This window comes from Pygoscelis adeliae, unplaced genomic scaffold (genome assembly GCF_000699105.1).
Source record: "Pygoscelis adeliae isolate BGI_AS28 unplaced genomic scaffold, ASM69910v1 Scaffold54, whole genome shotgun sequence".
NCBI classification, from domain to species: Eukaryota; Metazoa; Chordata; class Aves; order Sphenisciformes; family Spheniscidae; genus Pygoscelis; species Pygoscelis adeliae.
In genome coordinates, this window is record NW_008824982.1 from 1,694,923 (window position 1) to 1,716,603 (window position 21,681).

A 21,681-nucleotide genomic window follows, 5' to 3' on the forward strand; every position below is an offset into this window, starting at 1 on the left:
TAGAGGACATATGGGAAGATTAGCCTCAAGAACGTCACTCTTGGACATGGTCTTCCCATGGGGATTACGCCACAGGTTTTTTTCTTTTATTTTCTTTTTTCCTCTTTTCTTTTTCCCTCTTTTCAATACATCAAAGTTCATTGTGAGAAATTTCCCTTGGTAACATGTGTACAGATAGTGCTAAGCAGATCCCAGAAAATATGTTTTGTGGAGTGTACTTAAAGGACTTGTTCCTTTTTTGCTCTTCTCTTCTCTTCTCTTCTCTTCTCTTCTCTTCTCTTCTCTTCTCTTCTCTTCTCTTCTCTTCTCTTCTCTTCTCTTCTCTTCTCTTCTCTTCTCTTCTCTTCTCTTCTCTTCTCTTCTCTTCTCTTCTCTTCTCTTCTCTTCTCTTCTCTTCTCTTCTCTTCTCTTCTCTTCTCTTCTCTTCTCTTCTCTTCTCTTCTCTTCTCTTCTCTTCTCTTCTCTTCTCTTCTCTTCTCTTCTCTTCTCTTCTCTTCTCTTCTCTTCTCTTCTCTTCTCTTCTCTTCTCTTCTCTTCTCTTCTCTTCTCTTCTCTTCTCTTCTCTTCTCTTCTCTTCTCTTCTCTTCTCTTCTCTTCTCTTCTCTTCTCTTCTCTTCTCTTCTCTTCTCCTCTCCTCTCCTCTCTCCTTTTTTTCTTTTCTTTTCTTGTCTTCCTAAGAGAGCAATCCTAGCACAGGGAGGGAAGTTTTAGGCTGAGAGAAAGGCCTTTTGTCTAGTTTGTAAGGCCATAGTGCTGCAATTGAAAGTCTCAGGCTAGGCTGACATGATACAGGGGGTGAAAAAGCCACGAGGAAGCTGATGAAGAGCACATACATTGGAGAAGTAGAAGGAATTCAGGGCAGTTAAGGGAGAGAGATAAGTACTGCCAAGAGGCAAATTATGACAGCCAGGATGCAGATCGACAGACCTTACATCACAGGAAAACTAAAAAAAATCACAGTGTGCCTCTGAGTTGTTTGTGTTTCTATAGTACTGGGTTTCTTTGTTTGGTCGGAGTTTTTTTTTGTACAACTGCCATATAAAACAAGTGAATGAACAGTATTTTAATCCTAGAAATAATAGATACCAAAACTTTTAGATTCTTGCAGTCTCCCCATATAAATTGACCATGCTCCAGCACTGCTTACCCAGCACAAGGAAGCACCAAGCCTGGATCAGATATATAAGGACTTTCTCTTCTTTCAGCATTGGTGGACATTGTGCCACTGAACCTACAGCCCTTAGACTCAGATACTCTGTTTTGGCTACATGGCCATTATAGATCCAGAAGACGTGCCTCTGGTATTGTGACCATATTGGAGTTTGGGGTGGTTACACTCTCCTGAAGTGGTCCTCTGAGTCTGCAGTACACTCTTTTTCCAGCCTAGCCTTCACTCTTGCTTTTACTCACTCCTGACATAGCAAGTAAAATTGTCAAAACAATTCATGTATTTAGTCTGCAAATCCCTCGGTAAAAGCTTTTTGAAAAGCTTTGGGATCTTTCTGCTGTACAAATTTCACATCTTTGTGTTTAAAACTGCTCTGTCGCCAATCTGTTCTCATCAGCCAGCTCTCTGAAAGTCTTTATGGCACCTCTCCGTCCCGCTGGCTCAGCTGTCGCTCAAGATCTCAGAAATTGTCAGGAGATCCCACCAGCCTGGAGAGCCACAGAGCAAATCAGAGAGAAAGCAGATGGGAGGAAGGAGTGTAAAATCATTCAGAGATGGATTAGATTAGATTAGATTAGATTAGATTAGATTAGATTAGATTAGAAAAAGTGAATCTTGGTTTTCTCTGTTGTCACACCTGGATTTCTATGCACGCGCGTATGCATATATGCAGAGTCACAAAGGAGTGCCACTGAAACATATCACTTCTCAGACATTGAAACAATCATCTCTACAACACACTTGTTTAGAACACATGTATTTAGTTTACAGAAGAAGATTGTTTTAGTGATTAGGATGCCAGGTAAGGCTTGAAGGAGCCATGTTCAGCTAACATGATATAACACTTATTTCCTCTTTTAGTTGGTACTGTATAAATGTCAGATCTCCTGGGGTAAATTGCAAGGATAAATATATTGAGATAGTAAAGTATGCAAATATTAAAGCAATGATGACCAGGAAAAAACTATATGCAGCCAACTTCCTGTTCTTATTATTTGACATGTATACTGCTGTTTTCAAAGGATCTATTGAAAATCGGGACTTCATTTTAGCTAGAGAGAGTAAACACAGCAAAACAGAGCTTATCAAAATAAGTATTACAGAATTCAGCTAAGTCCCTTTGCTGTGTCTGAAAAACAGGTAATCAGATTTTCTCCAGATCATTACCCTACTATTAGTAAGCCCTATATAAATCATATGGTAGCCCCTACCTGCAGTAGCTTTTAACATCAAGTGTAGCTTGCCAGTTATACCTGAAAAATTCAAGAACAGCTCATAGAATTGCTTTTTCTTTCCATGTTGAAGATAGCTCATGCTTTTAAAGTTCAAAACACCACTGGCTTTTACACAATCTCTACAGGCTTTGTAGAAGGACCGTGGGTGAGTTGGGATCCTTGTTAGAATCTAATCTAAAGAATCTTCAGTGCCTCAGTTGTATGGGGACGAATGCACAAGAGCTGATTGCCAAAGAGTTTCAAGAACCTTAATCCTTGAAAATCAGCCTACTTTAATATATTTTAACATAGGCACTAGCAAACTGAGGGCCACTTTAAGCCATGTCACTTATGAAAGTGATATGCAGGAAATCAGATTTAGGAGGAAAAGGCAAAACTTCGGTGTTGTGCAGTAGTGTCACGAAGGCAGGAAAGCTGGGAGCAATGGTGTGTCATGTAGAAAAGTTGCACAGAGCCTACCTGGGCTTGTAAAGGTAGCTTGTAAAGGCTCCTTTGCTGTCCTATATCACTGCTGCAGCTCTGGCCGGGGGGGGCCTCTCTGTTTCTGCAGCCAGTGGATGGAGATGTTCCCACAGCCTCCTTTGCACTGCTGTAACTCAATCACTGTGTGATAGCAACAGACAAAGGCAGAGACAGAGACACTGAATCAGAAAACCTCTCCTTTCAACCACAGTCTCTCTTCTATGCTGTCTCTCTTGCTTGCAGCACAGCCAAAAGAATGCCAGAGAGACGGAGTTAAACACACAACAGCGTGGCAGCACGGGAGGATGCTCCCCTGCTGTTGAGGTTATCTATACTGAGGGTGAAGGCAGTAACAGAGCTGTCTTATGCAAGGCGCTGGCCAGTATAGTTTTGGGATGAACAACATTTCCAGCAATTACTCCACATCTGTGGTCCCAGACCCACTATGGTAAAGACTGTAATAAAAATAGACAAGCATTGTCTGCTCTCAGACTGGTAGCAAGCCAAGCAGGATCTGCCGCTGTCCCCACTGTCATCGCTGCTTCCACGTGAGAGGCCAGGGGAGAGCGTGGGAGGAACAGTAGATGTGGTCCAAGCAGAACAGCCCATCACGCTGCTGCCAGAATGTCCCCGGGCTGCCGTCGACCAGTCACCCCACCATGGACGGCCGGTTCGGCGGCAGCCCAGGGACATCCCAATAGCCCCTCTGGCAGCAGCACGCATCTCCGGCCTTGCAGAGAGGGCTCCAGTCTGGCTGAGTCGTCCCAGGACTGCCAGCTGTGTTTGCAAAGGGTTTAGCATCTGCCTTGCAATGGGAATGTGCTGATGGTGGGAGATTCCCATTTGAGCAAAGTGCATCGGGCCCAAATGTTTTTGTTGCTGTCTCACGACCAACCTTGGGTGGGAGGGCAGAGACATTTACCATCCTGTCATTCTGATACATGTTCAAATGTTACATTCAAAGTCAGACTAGAAGACTTTGACAGAGCTGAAAATTAAACCCTGTTCTCCCCATATTCAAGGCTACATCCACCTTACACCGCTAACCGGAAGAGAGGAGAGGTAGGTTGGGTAGTGGTAAACTTAGATAGTTAAGTTATTTCCATGAGCTGAAAAAAGGACTTCATAGCCAAGTCCCTTGTTTAGCAATCTGTAACATCTGTGACAGATTTTTAAAGTGAACATCTCTGGCCTGGTGGCTTCCAAGCAGCAGAAGTGTTACACATTCATCATCTTTTTGGGACCCACAAAAGCATCCCTGGCTCACACCATGCTGGCATCTGTAGCTGTTGCCCAGTGAAGAAAGAAAAAAGTGATCAAAACCTCCTGTTTGGATTATGGCTGGTGCTCTTCCATAGCAGCAGTTTCATCTACAGCCAAGGTGAGACCCATAGTTTTGTTACAGGGGCATCCTGGAAAGTACTCTGGAAGTCTTTTAGTACCTGCTCAGGAGTCTCTCATTCCCTCAGTCAACAAGCCCAAAGTGCCAAAAGAGTTTTCAGTCAGCCAGAGACCTGGTGTTACTCCCCTTCTCAGTAATGCCATGGCACATGTCAGGAACTTCCTGGTTCCAGTTTCAGTAATCCTTTCAGTATCCTTGCTTTTATTGCTGGTGGAAAAGGGCTTGCTCTAGTCTCTTGCACCACCCTTCCACCCCCGTAACACCCTTGTTGTGCCTCAGGCAGCAAGAGAGGGGGTCACAGTTCTGTTTGCTAGTTTAAGCTTTGAATCTGAATTCCCTTGCTGAAAGCATCCGTTCAGATATGATATTATTGCCTTCAGATATTTATTCTCTTTATTAGACCTCTTACTTGTTCCAGAACAACATGGTGATTTTGGTGGGAGCTTCAGATAAAGGAGAACAGAGTGACAGAAAGCACAATTTCCATCCCTGAAAACATTCAAGGTCAGGTTGGACGGGGCTCTGTGCAACCTGATCTAGTTGAAGATGTCCCTGCTTGTTGCACAGGGGTTGGACGCGATGACCTTTAAAGGTCCCTTCCAACCCAAATTATTCTACAATTCCATGATTCTATGATTCTATGATAAAATCCTTCATTTAGATAAGCACTCCAGACAGTGTAGTAGGTCTAACCAAACCGCACCAGAAAAGTACAAGAACAGAAAAGTTTCCATGAGTGAGAGTAGCTGGGAAAGACTGCAAGGATCTGACCTCTTGACCAAATCGGCGTCGCCACCTTTTTCCCGTCCGATCGGTTCCACACTGCCCCCCGTCCCTCCTTGCCGCTGTTCTGCTGTGCAGGAGGCACAAGCCCTGGCTGGCTTCAGGGGGCCGGGGTCTGAGCTTCCCTCCTCTCTGAGCTTCTCTATGCTCCTGGCAGGGTCAGAAGTGGTAGGTGACTGCAGTGTAGCAGTTGCTATGAATTATGCCTACACATAATTGACTGAAAGATTCAAATGTCAATGGCAATTCACATGCTCCTCTCAGATGTCGTTACACTCCTTAAAAACCCCCATGATCTTCTTTATTATACTAGGAATGTAAAAAACCCCAAGCTCCCATATTTTTACAAGAGGCCATTATTTGTCACAGTCATATATCTTGTGTCTTTATTCTTAACACAATTATTTTAAGGGATATTTTGTTTATAAGGAACACAAAGGAAAAACTGAAATGTATGACTTACACTCTTCAAAAGTGGTTATTTATAACTATACTAATTGTTTTGTTCCCTTAAATGCTGTGGGTCATGGCAACACAGCTGTTTTTGCTCTGGCTAGTAAGCCTTAGCTTTGGACTAATGTTACGAGGGAAAGTTTTCAAGCCCATTGTGAACAGCTCACGAGTAGTGACACAAACCTTTTAGCTGCCTGCTGTGATTCGCTGAGAGACTGCAGAGGGGGAGATTTATCTGTGCTTTAAAGCACACCTACTCTCTTTCTTACAAGTAATCCATGACATATTTTCCCTTGACTATACCAGTTAGGAGTTATACACATAGGAGAGGACAAATTTGTTAACCCATACCAGGATTCTCCTGTAACCTTTTGAAAAGCCTCTGCCCTGTGCCGCAGGCAGTCAGTAGCTCGTGGACTTGCTGCCTGTCAAAGACATTCATAAGACATGAAAAATCAACTTAGTATTTTAGTATCTCAGTGTTACTTAATGAAGAATATTTAATTATTTAATGCAAAAAATCTTTTCAACTGATACTTTCCTGTTAGACACTCGACCATGAATTCATTAGTAAGAGTGATCCTCACAGAGCTCGAGGAGGCTGCTGAACAAGCGTGCAGGCTGCATCTGGCCCCTGACTTTGTTATGGAGCAGAGACAAGAGCTGACTTCCCAAAATTGTTTGCTGGATACTGAATGAAACTTAAAGTTCACTGACAAAACTAATAGGTTTAATCAACAGAATTTAGTTATCCGGCATTTTAGGCCATATAAGCTAGCCAAAGCTCAAGGATTCATAGAAATCATGGTTGCTGTATCTGTAGGACAGTGCAGGGACTTACACTAAAGGTGCTGGAGGCAGGGGATACTGCTTTCTTCTATGGGGCTCTGCACGCAGAGCCTCATGGGGTCAGGCACGCAGCCAGGAAAAGCCTCCCGTGGTTGGTGAGCACACAGGTGTAGTGGGAGTAGGATGCTGTAATTAAAAAGCTAAAGCCAGGACTATAGTGCTGAAATGTTGCAGCTGACTCTTAGCGCTCAGCTGGTAAAAAGAATAAGTTAGTTAATGAGGTTAAAAAGCCACCAGTGCTCATAAACCTTTCTGTGCCAGATATGGTGGTGAAAATGGAAAAGATGCTACCTTGAGGTTGATTCTAGAATTATTAAAAGATCTCTTTTCTTTAGGAACATGGTAGTTCTCATATCGGACCGGTATGTGGCTCATCCTGTTCAATATGCTACCTTAAAAACCAGTCAGCACTAGACACTTGGTGAGAAAACCTTGCCTTACACAGGCAGTCCGATTTGTGTTCCTCCCCAGCAGGTTTCTTCCTTACCACCCATATTTAGAGCCATCTAAATCCTGAAGCAACGGGTTTAATGTCTCCTTTGGATTTTTTTCAGCATTATCTTTTATAATTCCCTATATTTTTATTCTTAACATAGTTATCCAATCTCTTTTTCAAATGTTAATTCTCCCAGACGCACTAACAATTTGAATTCTCTGTCTCAGAGGCACATCAAACAGATATCTTTACTGAGGCCCTCCAGAAGGTACTTGAGTCTTCTTCCTGGTGTTTACAATAACTGGAGTATTTCTTGGATGCTAGGTAAGAATTACAGCTTGCTGTGCCTCTCCTGTGTCACTACCTTACAATTATCCCAAAGAAACATCAAACTCACTGATTTAAGAAGAGGGAATTTTGGAGAACTCTGTTAATCTCGCCACATTGAAAAACAACTCTTTATGGATCCTAGCTTTTTCCTCACTCTGCTCTTTTGGATTTGGAGCCCGATTTTGTGTAGTACCAGGAGAATAACCATATGCTGAATTGTTCTCTTTGATTCTATCTTTCAGTTAAAATTCCTTCAGTTCTCAAATATTATTCACCTGTCAATTCAAACTGAGGGAGATCCATGTGGTCGTCTGATATGCAAAGTTCATTGCCCAATGTCTTGGCACCCAGTCATTGCAATTGATTTAAATGTTGGAATCCCCTCCTACTTACGCTTCTGAAAGGGCCTGTGTTTTTAAAACAATGGCGATAGGAAGTGTATCACGGTACTCACAAAAGAAAGTTCTACAATTAGAATTTGGCTAGACAAAATGCAGCCAATAAAAGAGTTGGAGCATATTACAGCTTTAATCGCACCATCCTGGAGCCATTAGGTGGAAAGATGGGCCTGACTGGACCTATTAATAATAAGGATAAAGGCAGCCCAAATGAAAATGCTAACATGTAATGCGTTTTGCCTTCCAGAGGAATGTGATGCATGCATACCAAACAGTAATAAAGGAGATTGGGGAAGATCTTAGGAATTACTTTTAATGTGCAACCAGATATGCACTGAATTATGTTACCTGGGGAAACTGAGGAATCTCCATCATTTGAGATCTTAAAGAGGAGATTCCATAAACATGCCTGGAATAATGTAGATATAACTGGTCCTTCCTTGGGGTCGAGTCAGAAAACCTCTTCAAACCCTATAATCTGTCTGTCGTTTAAAGGTCTGCTCATGTTTCTCTTGCGATGCCACAATAGCAAATGGCTCTGTTCCCCTGCTTGCTACTTGCTTGGGAACTGCTTAGTTTGAAACAAATCCTCTCTGTTACTGGCTCTTACAATGGCTGTGCTGTTTCCTAACATGGACCCTGGATTGCTCTATATACAAAACATATTGCTATAAAATTATTTTTCTCTGTAACAGGTCATGATAAGACCTATTTTGTGATTCTTTTGTTTCTCCATTAATCTCTGATACTGAACCAGCCCCATCCCTTTGAGAGCTGGCTTACTGCTCTCCATTCTCCGGAAAACTTGGCTTACTTTGTACACCAGTATACTTGGCCTTTGAAAATTGGCTTGCTGTTAGCAGACAGAAGCAGGGTCAGAATTAGTTCAAAATAAATTAATAGTCAGAAGTTCTAACTTGCTAAGCTGCATGCAATCCACCCTTCAAAGGATATTCACCAATTGCTGTAATTGCTCTCTTCAAGGGCTTCCAAAAAATCCTTGGACATGCTAATTAATGCTGTTTTAGATATATGTTAAGGTATTTGACCTGAGAGTTTAATTCTACGGTTTAATTCCATAATGATTGTAAATGGTAGGACTGCTGCATATTTAAAAGAACATTAGTGTGAATTTAGCTAGCTGTTGGCAGTTTAACAGTGACTAACAGATATTAAATAAGCATGACATTCTAGTGGTGAATGACACTTTTATAGGGGCAAGGGCTGGAAGCTGAAGGCAGGAGAAAATAATGCAACCATCCATGGTGACCTTCCTTTTCTCCTGGATTTTACAGAGTCTTTGCACAGCTTTCCCAGCGTTGGGGCAAATCTGGGTTGGTGGAAGGGCCTTGTTCTTGCAGGCTTGGATGACACATAATGAACTCGGTGGGATTTGAACTCCTTGATATGCTGAAGTCACTGATATATCCCTTGCTGATGTCGCTGGCACCAGGATTTCCCCAAAGATCTGAATTCTTCAGCTACTCAAAGTTAATTGTGTCTTCCAGTATTTACAGTGTCAAGGCAGAGGTGTGTGAATTCTACCCCTTCCCCTGCCAGATTATTCTTTTTTTAAAACTGGATGTCAAAAGAAATCAATTGCCTAGAGAAAAGAAAAGAAAACAAGTTGATCCTTTTATTGTTACTGTTCAAAAACATCTCTTTGTTTTAGGAAAAAAAATGGTGGCGAGTGACTTTTTTCCACCCTTCAGTGGCTATATAAATTTCAGCTACTAAGGCACAAACATCATTGATTCGACCGACTTATTCAAAACAGGTCACGAAGCTACAGCTTGTTGTGTCAATTCTCATCATATGCTGATGTGACAGGTTTTATGAATAAAATATGGGCAGTTGCTGTCTGGGAGGATGCCACATCTTAGCTACCCCAAACCCTCTGTCCTTGAAGAGCAAAGCTTTGAAAAATTAGGACCATGTTTCAATCCAAGCTGTACAATATGCTTTTCAATGAAGTGTAGTATATTGTTTTTAGCTGAATAACTTTCTTCTCCTCTTCTCCCCTCCCCCCGTCCCTCCCCTACTTAGGAAAAAAAAAGCCATGGCATCTTAAACTAAAGCACACTTCAGTCGGTCTCCCTGTGTGTGCTTCGTGCCAGCAGCCACAGCATTTCTTTCATCTTGGCTTCAAAGTGGTGCTGAGAGGGGGAGGGGGGCATCTAATGAAAGAAGGGAAAACAAACAAACAAACAAACAAACAAACACAAAATGGGGGAGGAAATGAAAAATAGCAGTCTACCTTTCAAATCTGAGTGTAGCCTGCAGGCACGCTCTGCAGTGGATGTTGCACTCAGCTTCAGCCCCTTGTATATTTTTTTTTGTTATTGCCACTTCCCATGCTGGGAAGATTCTTGTCATCCCTCACATATTTTATCCACAGAAAAGGCTGCCCTGCCCTGTGCTTGGTGATTGAGGCTGTGCCCCTGGTGTGCCACACTATCAGTGGTTCCCAAGGCTGCCTAGCCTGGGAAAAGCTGCATGGAAACGGTCCAAAATCAGCATTACATGCATTATTGTTCTTACTCTCTCTGATTAGAGTGCACACAATGAAAACAACAGCAACAGCCTCGTTTTCTAGCCCTCCTCCCAACACAAGGCTGTTCTTAGACTGTTTTTCTTTCTCGGAGTCTTCATAGAAATTAACCGCTTCTGTGCTGGTAGGTCCCAGGCATCCCATCTGCCTCTCTAGGGGAAGCCCAAGGAGCTTAGTCCGACTGGGTATAACATTTTCAAAAGTGTCTAGTTGACTTGAGAACTGAAAACGTGTTTTGTAAAAAATAGGTCTAGATGTAGGCTGCTTTGTGTACCACTGGAAATGCACCACAGATGCCGTGGTAATATGCATGGCACAATAATCCCAGTAAAACAAAAGAGAACAGGCTGAAAGATATTTAGGCATTTGTCCCTTGAATGCTCATGCGTTGTGTTAAATGCTGGATGCAAGACACATGATGTCCTAGCAGCAGGTCGCAGCACCTGGGTCTTCCCAAAACTAACCACCATCACTTTGGCCAGACTTACTCCCTGGCCCAAGGGATCTTGCTGTCCTGGCTGAAAAGCACCAGAGTGGATGGAGGACGCCAACACCCAAACCACCCCCTACCCTAGTGGCTACGCAGTCATTTGGCAGGTAATAGTTTACATTCCTGAGGCTGTCAAGTCTGGATATTCCATGTCCTGGGGTAGTCAGTTTGGGATGGGACAGAGCTCAGTGTTGTTGCTCTCTCTCAAGAAATGGTATCCAGCACTCATCCCAAGCATGTGGAAATGCCTCTTTGAAGGCACTGAGTAAGGGATTTCAGACTGACACCTCTCCTCTGCATTCCATATTCCCTGAAATATATTAGGTGGCATGTCAAAGAAAGGAGGAAATGCCTTTTCTTCCCGCTTTACAGATTGGATCATGTCCCGGAGTGCCAAGTACCTGCCCCTTGAACGTGCTCAAGTATTTGCTAGAAGGTGAACTCGTAAGGCTGCTTCAGAAGAGAACAGTAGGTAGCCCTGGGTGCTAAACATGAGAGAAGGCAAATGACAGGAAGGACTGAATGTGTTTTTACACATAAAAATACCATAAAGTTCATTTTTTGTTCAGTGGTAATAGACGCTACTCTTTCTCATTTTTTTAAAACGAACACGCATGTCTCTCTTCAGGACACTATTGGGAACACATGTAGCAACAGATATATACTGTAGGTGTTGTTTTGTTTTAGGATCCGTTTCAGACTTTTTTCCTATCCGTCTCCCAGCTGCATTGCAGAAAGGCGCTCCTGAGGCCGTATTCCCTTCTTCACAGAAAGAGGTATAGATGCACTGGATTCCTCCGCGCCAGAGGACTCCCGAGAGCCCCAAGCATTGCTTGCTCCCAGTGACCCAGAATCTGCAGAGGTACTTGGGGGGTTAATGATAGATTTTCTTTAATTGCCATCCAGCTGATGAAAGACAGATGATTACTTTTAAACCACTTTCAGACCAGAGTAAAAAGCACTTTGAAATTTGAATTTTTGCGACATGAAGAGAAAGCAACAGCCCTCTAGTCAGTGCTAGGTCTACTCTTCTTAAGAGGGATTAAACTGGACCACGGAAAACAAAAATGTAAAGTTGCATAGTTCTGTTCCGTCACTTGTTTCAGCGTCACAGTGGTTAAATCTGCAAGTTTTTTCTAACTTTTGCCAGTTCAGCCTGAAATTTCAGAATCTATTCAGCATTTTTTTTCTACCTTGTGCATCACTTGTGGTAAAAAACTTGAGAAGAAAGTCAGTTCTCTATTTTTCTAAGACTGTATGGCACAATGCAGGAAAAGATTTCATTTATTCTTCAAGAGCTCTAGTGGCATCAAATTCCTCAGAAAAATAAGGTTGTCTATTTTTATGCTAACGAAGTCCTTATGGTTCAAAGGTAAAGCTGGGCAAAATTCTGCTTTTGCCTTAACTGACTACCGTATCTGTGGGCAGGATTGACCCTTTGGTTATCTTTTATGTCATAATTCTTTTAACTCTTGGGGGCTACATAAAGAAAAAAGTGAATAGAGGGCTGTAAGAAATCATTTTAATCAGCTTTTATGAACTTTTCCATGTTTTAGAAACAACTTGTGTTATTTAGTATGTGAACTTAAATACGTCTGGGATGGGACTTCTGTATCAAAAACATTTCCTCTAATAAAAACCTGGAAACTGGCTGTCATTACTCTTGCTTCTCTTTCTTCCCAAATCAAATAGTTGTGCCAGCCGCTTGTTTTGTTTAGCAGTCTCAGCCAGAGAGATATCATGGCTAATCATGGTATCATTTTCTAATGTTCACTGGAAGGAAATCTCAAATTGTTCTTGAGAACTTAAATATTAAGCTTATTATAAATCTGATTAAGCAGGGGCACCAGTTCTTGAAGACAGGATGAATACAACTCCTAGGGAACAGTGAAAAAGAAAACCATCTAAATATTGTTGAACCACTCTGCCCACAGATTATTGCGGGAGACTGGTCTTCCTGAATGTGCGGATTTTCTCTGCTCTCATTAGTTTATTTGCCTATCAATTTCTTTTTCATTAGTTTACAAAAGTTCAAAATGTAAAGGGAGCTGGCAAAACCTATCCCTGCACTCTTTGCTAATACGCCCAGCATGAACTGAAACGCTTGTTTTCACCTGTGCGCTGGGCAAAGACATGGAAGTCGTGTTGTGCCCTGCATGGGGCCCATGACGGCGTGTTCGTGTCTATGTTGCCATATACTGAACAGGAATGTCCATTGGGGGGGGTGATATCTATGAATCAAGAAATGTGAAGCCCAACCTCATGTGAAATGCTGTAATTGCCAGCTTGGACAAGCCATTAGCCTCACTGAAAGCTGGAGGGAGGTAGGCCCTAAAGTCACTTTGAAAAATAGGTGCTTTAAAAAATGCCACCTTGACCAAAGCTATTTCTAAATCTACATGAGATTCACATAGGACATAACTGCTGCACTTGGGGTTTTTTGTGATGAGTTACCATCATGGACACATGTCTGACTGAACAAACAAACGTGCATTGTGGCCCCGAAGAAGCTCCCTTTGCACCGATTTGGAGTTTCACTGGAGTACGTAGGGACTGGATGTGACATAGATGTCACCTGGGCTAAACTCTCCCACCTGTCACACAAAACCGGCGGGAGTGCTGGCCGCAGCCGGGGAGGCTGTGGGGCTGTTGCACTGGATCCCACCCCACCTCCAGGGCAAGCGGGGCTGAGGAAGCCACCGGCTCCCTGTTTTGGGGTGACAGCAAATCCGCCATGACGTGCTGAAGTATGCCTGCATGTCAGCCAGGGCCCTGACCTCCCCCTTGCTGCAGAGCCATCCCTTCATCGGGGCTCTTTCTCCTGGCCCCAGGAAGGGTACAGCTACCTGACCGTTGTCTGGGCTTATTTGTCATAACTTTTTATTTCCACGACAGCCGAGGCGTTCCTCATAGTTACTCTGCTCGAGTACAACAAGATGGGATAAATCCCGGCAGTAAACAGGCTAGAAGGCAGTTTTCTTTCTTTCATAATATTTTATTTATGGGGAAGAGGCCACACAAATAATTGAAGATGCCTGTTTGCACCCACTGCAGTCTGTGAGTGGTTTGAAATGTAAACATGTCAACTCACAACTGGAGCTTGAGAAACACATGTGCCGAAAAGCCGCAGGCCGTTTTGTCTGTCTGTCACCTTACCTTCCCAGCAACCCCCTCCTCCTCTCACGCGTGGGCAGCGCAGACGCAGGGCGTTACTATCCTATATGACGCTGGTGCAAGTTTCCATGGAAAAATTGATGCGGAGGAGAATGGAAACACGCACATGACATGAGGTGAACTTATGGTGCATTTTAGGCAGTAAAAAGCAAATGGTATTTCAGCCTGTTTTTTCTTTTTTTTCTTGTGTGACATACAAATTGAGATCAGCTGAGGCTCCAATAGTGGTGCGTTTAAAGAAACTGAATTGCTGTGCAGAAATACATGACAGAAACAGCAGACAAAAGGCCAGCGGGGAGAAGTAAAGAGTGGAGAGGCCTGGAGCTTTGGAGGGGGATGTTGGACAATCCTGCTTGCATAGATCTTGCACGGCGTAACAGGAGACAGAAGTTTTGCTTTATAAGATGCCGTAAAAAAACAGAAATAACACAAAAATCCAGGTTTCTCTAAGAAGTGGCAAGTTCTCCAAAGTCTTTTAAATCTGATTTTACTACGTACAGGTCGGACACTGAATGAATCAGATCCTCAATGCAGTTCTTGATCTGGCGTGATTTCTGAACACAGGTGTAACCTCAGGAGTTAGGATGTAGTGTAATGAATCAATTCCTATAAATATTAAAGAAAGATTAACATTCAAAGCTTCTGCCATCCTAAAACTCTAGAGCACATGGGAGACAGCATTTCATCCCCTCCAAGTCTAGGATCGGGGGGAGATAATGAGTTGTTATTTAGACATATGAGATTAAAAATGAAGAATCTGGGAAAATGTCAGGAGAAGCATTTTCTGTAGCCATGATGGTGAACTAAAATAACAAAGTGGACACATCAGACCCTAGAAGAGTTATACAGGGGACTGTTCTGAATGTACGGAGGAAATTTTGGAGAGGTCTCCGGGACAGACAGAAATATTCAAAGACAGTCACCATTGCTTTGTTCTCTTTGCACAGAAGTGGAATGAGTGAATAGGATTTTGCAGAAATTGCAGTTAAAATCTACTGGGTTGAATCAAGCTGAGAAACGTATCCTACCAACAGTTTCAAAAACGTACATTTATTTTAACAAATGAGGTGGTAAGTGAGCAACAGCACTACGTTAAGAATAAAGCTGATGCAGAAAAAGAGGTCTGGCGCAGACTTCTCACCAGCTTTCCACTGGTGTCACATTGTTGGCTACGGTGGACCCAGCCCTGATTAATTGCCCTTGTCAGTCAGATCCAAAAAAATGAAACCAGACTGATACTCCAAGGGCATGTCAGATGTGAGGTTACTTGATTAGGGTCTTAGCTGAGAGCGGATCTATAATGTTTTGAGTTTCTGGGCTGTGCAGTGACAGCGAGCATTAAGAATTGCCATGTGTACAGGTTCTGCCTCCTGTTTCTCCATGCAGCTAAAGGCCTCCCTCCGAAATGTGTGCATAGCTCCTGTCAAAATCAGTGGGAATTATGTGAAAGTATCAGAGGACGATGAGATCATGGTGCACTTAAGTTTTCATCAGTTGTGAGAATTGTCTCACTGCATTGTTCATTTGCTAAGGATTGGTTTCTGCAATTTAAAGCTTTTATAGTAATGACAATAATGCCTAAGATTTTTTTCTTGAGCTTTCCTGAATTAGGTCATGTATCACTTGTATCTAAATTTAGTCTGGGTATGACTGCTCTAATATTTTCTCTTATTTCATATTCATCCCTCTTCTGTCTGCTGGCTTCATTTCAGACAAAGAAAGTCAATATTTTCTCTTCAAGTTATTTCATTTTGTTGGTCTATGATATCATAGCAAATGTCAGCTGATCTTATATAAAGTTGAAGACAGACTGTTATCCTTCCTTTTACAAATAAACAGATCTAAATAACATAGGCTCATGGTCAAATTAAGTCGTTTTAGAGCTATTAAAGCAGTTAAAACAGTTCTCTGCTGACGAGAAAGTCTGCCTCTTTTCCCGGTGGTCTCTTGTTTCTCCTCCACTTGCATTTGATCTCTGTAGCACTGACCGTTTTGCTGGTAACAAAGTCATCGTTCACTCATTACTTAGCAAGTCTGAGCACATTTTATGGTTGATAGCTGGATTGCCAGCATGATCCAAAATTAGCCTCTTTCTGCTTATTCTTGCTTAGCCTGTAGGGCCAAGGCAGTACAAAACTCAACGTGTGGCAGGAAGCAGCAAAGGATAGCTGCTGTGTTTCCTTACGCCAAAGGGGCTAAGTCCTCTGCTGTTTTGAATGCAGATATGCCCGTTGTCAGCAGACGAAAATCTGGTCCAAAAACATGAAGAACCCCACTGTTTCTTCAGTCTGTGATGTGGACAGGAGCTGGATATCTCTGCTTTACAACTGCAACGTGGCCTTAAAAGGTCCATGATTCACATGCACAAACAATTGTTTCTTGCCTGCGCAGGCAGTGGGAATTAGTGACTGTGTAGGAGGATTGGCGCTTGCACGGCGTTGCTGTTTTCCTTGGTAGGATGCAGTTGAGGGGAGCAAGAGCAAGGCTACGGGAGCTGCTGGTCAGCCCCGACTGTCAGCACACTTAGATTTTCTCTCCCAGCACAGTGGATTAACTTTTGCTGCTGGCAAAAGGGCAACATGAATGTATTTTAAAATCTCTTCCTCCGCTTAATCAAAAGGAAAGGAACACGACGCGAAAGCTGCCAAACAAAGAGCAGACAAGCACACCCACCCATTCAACCTCCCCTTCAATCACTCGCACTACGGCTGGCTCTCAAGGCCCGTCTAGGTCATATTATGACTCCTTTATTAGTGTTTAAGGTCACTGGGAGACATGCAAGTGCATCCTATATCAGGAAGTGTAGTATGTCTCAAGAGTGAAATATTTGGCTGTTAGCGGGAGCCGTGGCTGCGACTCGGAAATCCCGGGAAGTGCCTGAAGGGCAGGCAGGCTCCAGGCGCCGCGCTGCCTCCCAGCAGATAGAGCCACCGGGAAGCGGAGTGGCTTTCCTGCCATTCTCCGCATGGGGCTGCCTTCCTCCCAGACTTTCCTACCGAGCACCGACAACCCCTTTGCCACTCTGTCCAGCTGGCTGCAGGCTGCAATTCAAAAGAAAAGGCCTCCACGAAGGCAGGTACCCAGCACAAAAATGTGCTGCCGTCTGATCCGGTGTTGTTGCTCCTGCAGGAAGACTGATTAGGAGCACGTAACGCGGGCGGGGAGGAGGTGGGTGCCAGCCTGCAGCCCTGCAGGAGCAGGCAGCAGATTTATTGGCGTACTTATCAGCACTGGGCCGTGGGGAGACTTGGCAAGTGTACGGAGGCGCGCCGCCCCACGGCACGCACTGCGGCCCAGCGCCCGCAGGCACCCACTGCCAGCGGGGAGGGAGAAAAGCAAGAGGTGCGGTGCTCGGACCCATCTCCTGACATCTCTAAAGTCAAGGCTGGAGGCCTTTCTGGAGCCGCAGGTCTTGCAACCAAGATTAGACCACAAGTGTGAAGATCCTTGAAAGGCTTTGGATGATAGATAGTTTCACAGCCTCCTCAGCTGTACCCACATTCATTCTGTCGCTCTTTTGCTCTGACTTTAATGTCACTCAGGCATAGCCCACCCTCAGAGCACATGCATTTTTTTATGCATTGTGCTTGACAACAGCTAAATGAAGCTGCTGTTGGCAAAATTTGATGTAAAAAGGGAGGCGGAAATAGGATCGTTTTTCCTTATCTACATGATAAAGTTCAAAATATTTATGTTGTATCAGTACATGCTAGGATAATATCCCTTCTCTTTATTGTCCTCATGTAAAAGAGATAGAGGGAGACAAGGGTGTGTAAACGTCAACAAAAATTTAAACATTGAAATGCTTGTCAGCTATTTTAGCTCTGGTCTTGTTGCAGGGTGGAAGATCCTCTCAAAAACCCACCCAAGTGCACAGTAAAAAAGTGAATGCTTCCCTTTACAGCAGGAGGAGACTATCAAGAAATCATCACCTCAGTCTGACAGATTACGGTTACAACATCTCTAAGCTTCCCCAAATGTTAAGCACAAATAGATGGAGAGAGCAAACTCCTGGTAGCACTGATGCCTACAGTTATTCCCACTAGAGATCCCCATTTTCAGACATTAGCAACTTTTTTTGTTTTTCCAAATTGGCCTCGACCAAATAATATGTATGTGTGTGTGTGTATTTGTGTTTTTACATGTGTATATGTGGGCATACACAGCAAATACATATTTTACTGTTTGGTTTATTCAATTCAATGAAATGGAGAGTCAGCCAAAAATAGGAGAATGCAGCATAGAAAGTGTTGAGGCCGATTTGAGTTTGCAAGGTCTCTGTTCAGAGCCATTTTTCATTTCCAAAAAAAGTATTTGACTTTTAAAAGAAATTTATTGAAAGTTCATTAAAAATCACACTTGAAACACAATTTAAAAGGAAACAAACCAATAACCATCTTAAAAAGAAGGCTTAGTAAGGAAAAAGATTGGCAAATTATTTAAGTGTTCATAATACTTAGATTAAATGTCTGGGCTTAAAGGAAAAGCTCCAATAACATCACCAATGTGTAGCCAATAGTCATCTTCTAAAAATGCCAGGTTTATTATGAAATATTTTTGTGTGTTTTGGTCAGCTGCGGATTAATCCCCCCTTTTTTTTTTTAGCACAATGAAAGGAAGGGAAAAGCCACATTTTGTAAGTGCTCAAGCCTCTGAGTTAAGGGTGTAGTTTTAACTTCCTGGCTCTGAGTAAATTTTCGCACAACCGGAGCCATTTTATTAATACAGTTCATGTAGGTAAAAAGTCGTGTATGTACATACAAGAAAAAGCTTTTACTGGTGAGTCAGCCTTCCCTGAAGCATTTTATCCTATCTAGAAAAAAAAAATAAAATCCAGTGATAGGCTGTACTTATGGCACATACCCGTGTGTGGTAGCAATTAAGTACTGACCTTCACACTCCCCTGTCCTATGGGGCATCCATCTGCCATCATGGGGCACCTCCAAGCAGCATCTTTGCTCTGGGTAGCTGACACAAGCATGCACAACATGCCCCCTAAGCACCTTGGGCAGTCAGCTCACAGATGGAGATTTGCTTGCGTGCTGATTTTGGCAGTCAGATCAGATTAGTAGGTCTAACTTTACGCCAGCTGGTTTTGACAGGCTCATTTATTACATTGTATTTAATTATTTATGGTTGTACTGCAATGAAAACCATCTATGCCTCATATTGCTGCCTTTAGAAGATCATCTACGATTAACATTATTGGTAACACCCAGAGGGTCAGCTGGAGACTTTTTGGAAATGTTAATCTCAACAGGTCTCATGTGTGGTTTTCCCTGTTGTTTCCTCATCTCTCCCTGGAAGGATGTCTCACCTGGCCTGGTGAAGGTAGCAGCAATACATGAGGAGATGACGGTGACGGGCTGAGAGTTTTCTCCTTTCCTCTTCCAGAGAAGGACGCCGTTCTCCAGCATAGACCGCACAAGCCTTCGCAGGCCTGGAGAAGCTGCGAAGGGTTGTGTGCAATCTGTTTTTCTCACGCAGATCTGAGATCGACAGCGTGACAAACCTGGCTGTGTCAGACATACATGGCAGGCTCAGAGCATTAATAAGCATTTTTCCTAGCTGTCACTGTAAGACAAGTCTCTGCTCTGTGAATCTGTTGGAAGATATTTACTGCTTGGGTAAAAAAAAAAAAGCAACTGTTGGACAGATGAAATTAATTAAAGGTTTCACTTTGCTAAGTAAAATTTCATATTGCCCTCCATGTAGGCTATTATAGGTTGCATGATGACTAACCTAAACATTATCACATGACATGCTGTCATCTTTCATAAATAATATAAAGATTGCTGTAATCCTGCATAAACCCAACTTTGGATGTTGAGAAATATTATGCAAGTGTCCAACATGAAAAGAATCATGTTTCTTATTCCACCACTCTGGCCAAATACCGTGTTGTCTTTACTGGAAAACTGATGTTCATCAAATGAGTTTAAAGCTGAGAGTGGGAGAGGGTGGGACATTGCATTCTTGAGAAATGACATTATAAATAATACGGTATTGCTTTGTCTTTGTGCTGTTAGTATGTCTGGGATATTATAGAGCAAACAGGGAGAGCACGCCATACTGTTCTTGCGCTCCAGCTTCGCTTTTTTCTTCGAACACATAGACTACATAAGGTGATCTGTGCTCACTGGGCCTTCCCGTTCCCTTCTGCTTCACTCTCTTAAGCTTAAAGCTCTAGATAAAGAAATACCAAACTTTCTCAATCTTTTATCCCATAATCAAAAAGAAAAAGGGAGGGGGAGGAAAGAAAATCCAGCATGGCTTTGCTTTTATTTCTATACAAAAAAATAGATGTTGTAGAGGAAGGAGAGGACTGAAGGAGAGGACTAAAGGAGAGGACAAGAGGTTGATCTTGAGAGGTTGTGTTACAGAAGTCTTGAGGTATAAGCAGTTTTTCTGCATGTTATTGGCTTTCTGGAGGACACAGGTCTTCAGATCATGAGCATTGAAGATCTATTTTAAAGGTGCCTTTTTAATCTGGGACTCTTGTCTTTCTTTACATAATGTTTCACCAATTGAAATAGGGGTTTGCTTTTTTTTTTTTTTAAATAGGATCAGGCCTTTCCCTTTAACTGATGTAACAGACAGTATTGTAATGCATGCTTACTGCTCAAGATGTAAAAAATAAATTTTGCTAAGCAGGATTGGAGGTTTGCAGTATCAGCCCATGGTGCACTGTACCTGCTTCGGGGGTTTTGATGAATGCATCAGGCTCACACAGAGGTGCTGTTGATGTGTGCTTTTGTACGCAGGAACTGGGTGGAAGCTGTTTAGCTGAAAGATGCTAACAACCTCTTTTATCAAAAGAAACAAAAGGCAAAACAACGTGTTTTATTAATTTCTTGTATGTACTTCTTGTTTTATTAATTTCTTATATGGATTTCTGTGGCTCCCTGGAAACTGGAATGTTGTCAGAAATCCTGGAAATTATCAGAATGTAACAATAAATAGTAAAAATGAAGGAGTTTTTTAGAAGTTAAAATCCCTTTCTTGTGGGAGCTTTTTCTGAACGGCCCAGCAAGACGTGGAAGCTTGCAACTGTAAAAAATGTGACTTGGCTGCAACAAGTCCAAAGGTTATGCAAGGCTCTTCTCTCTTTACCGTGTTTTTCCTCTCACCATTTATCTCTCTTCTCTCCCCTTTCCATTTCACCTTCCTTCCCCCTCCTGTTTTTCCCACCAAGGCACAGCTTCTGGGAAGGAAGGAGATAGACTGCTCTGTCCCCTGCCTTCATAGGCACAGAGGATCGCAATGAGAAGGAGCTTCTCTCAGGTCAGCAGGAGTCTTTAACACACTGCTGTCCTGCTGCAAGATCAACACCTTAAAACCTGGTAGGGCATGGGAGCACTCCAGGTGACACAGAAACAGCTCTTAAGCATGACCACAATGAAGAGAGAAAAAAAGTAAATAGTTTTTCTCCTTCCTCTCTACTTCATAGTGAGAAGCGGAACTGAGTAGGTTAATTGGAGATAGGGACTTGGTAAAGGAGAATCAAAGTGCTCTCCACCCAGTGCTGGCTGGCAAAGGGTGCACCCTCGTTCTGCAGAGGGAGGGACACGTGCATGGCATGGTGCTGGCCCCAGCCCCAACTTTTTTCTTGATAGCTCTGTAAATATTGTTGACATTTGAGATAGGTTTGAGTAAGCTTGAATAACTTTAAGACCAGAGTACAGAGCTTTTGTGTTTCTCTATAGGGGAAAGTCTGGTTGGGTTCCAGCAATACTGACCAGAAGAGAGCAGATTGCAACTGAGAGAGATCACTAAAAGAGCTTGGAAGCGGGCAGGATGTTCAAACTTTCCTTTATCTTTCTAAGCACACAGTATTAATGTGAAGATATAGGCTGTGGTTTCTGTTCCCTGAGAAGCACAAAGTAGACTGCTCCTATTCCTCTAAGTACTTGTTAGGTTCACATAAGCCAGTGAAAGCCTTAACCTTGA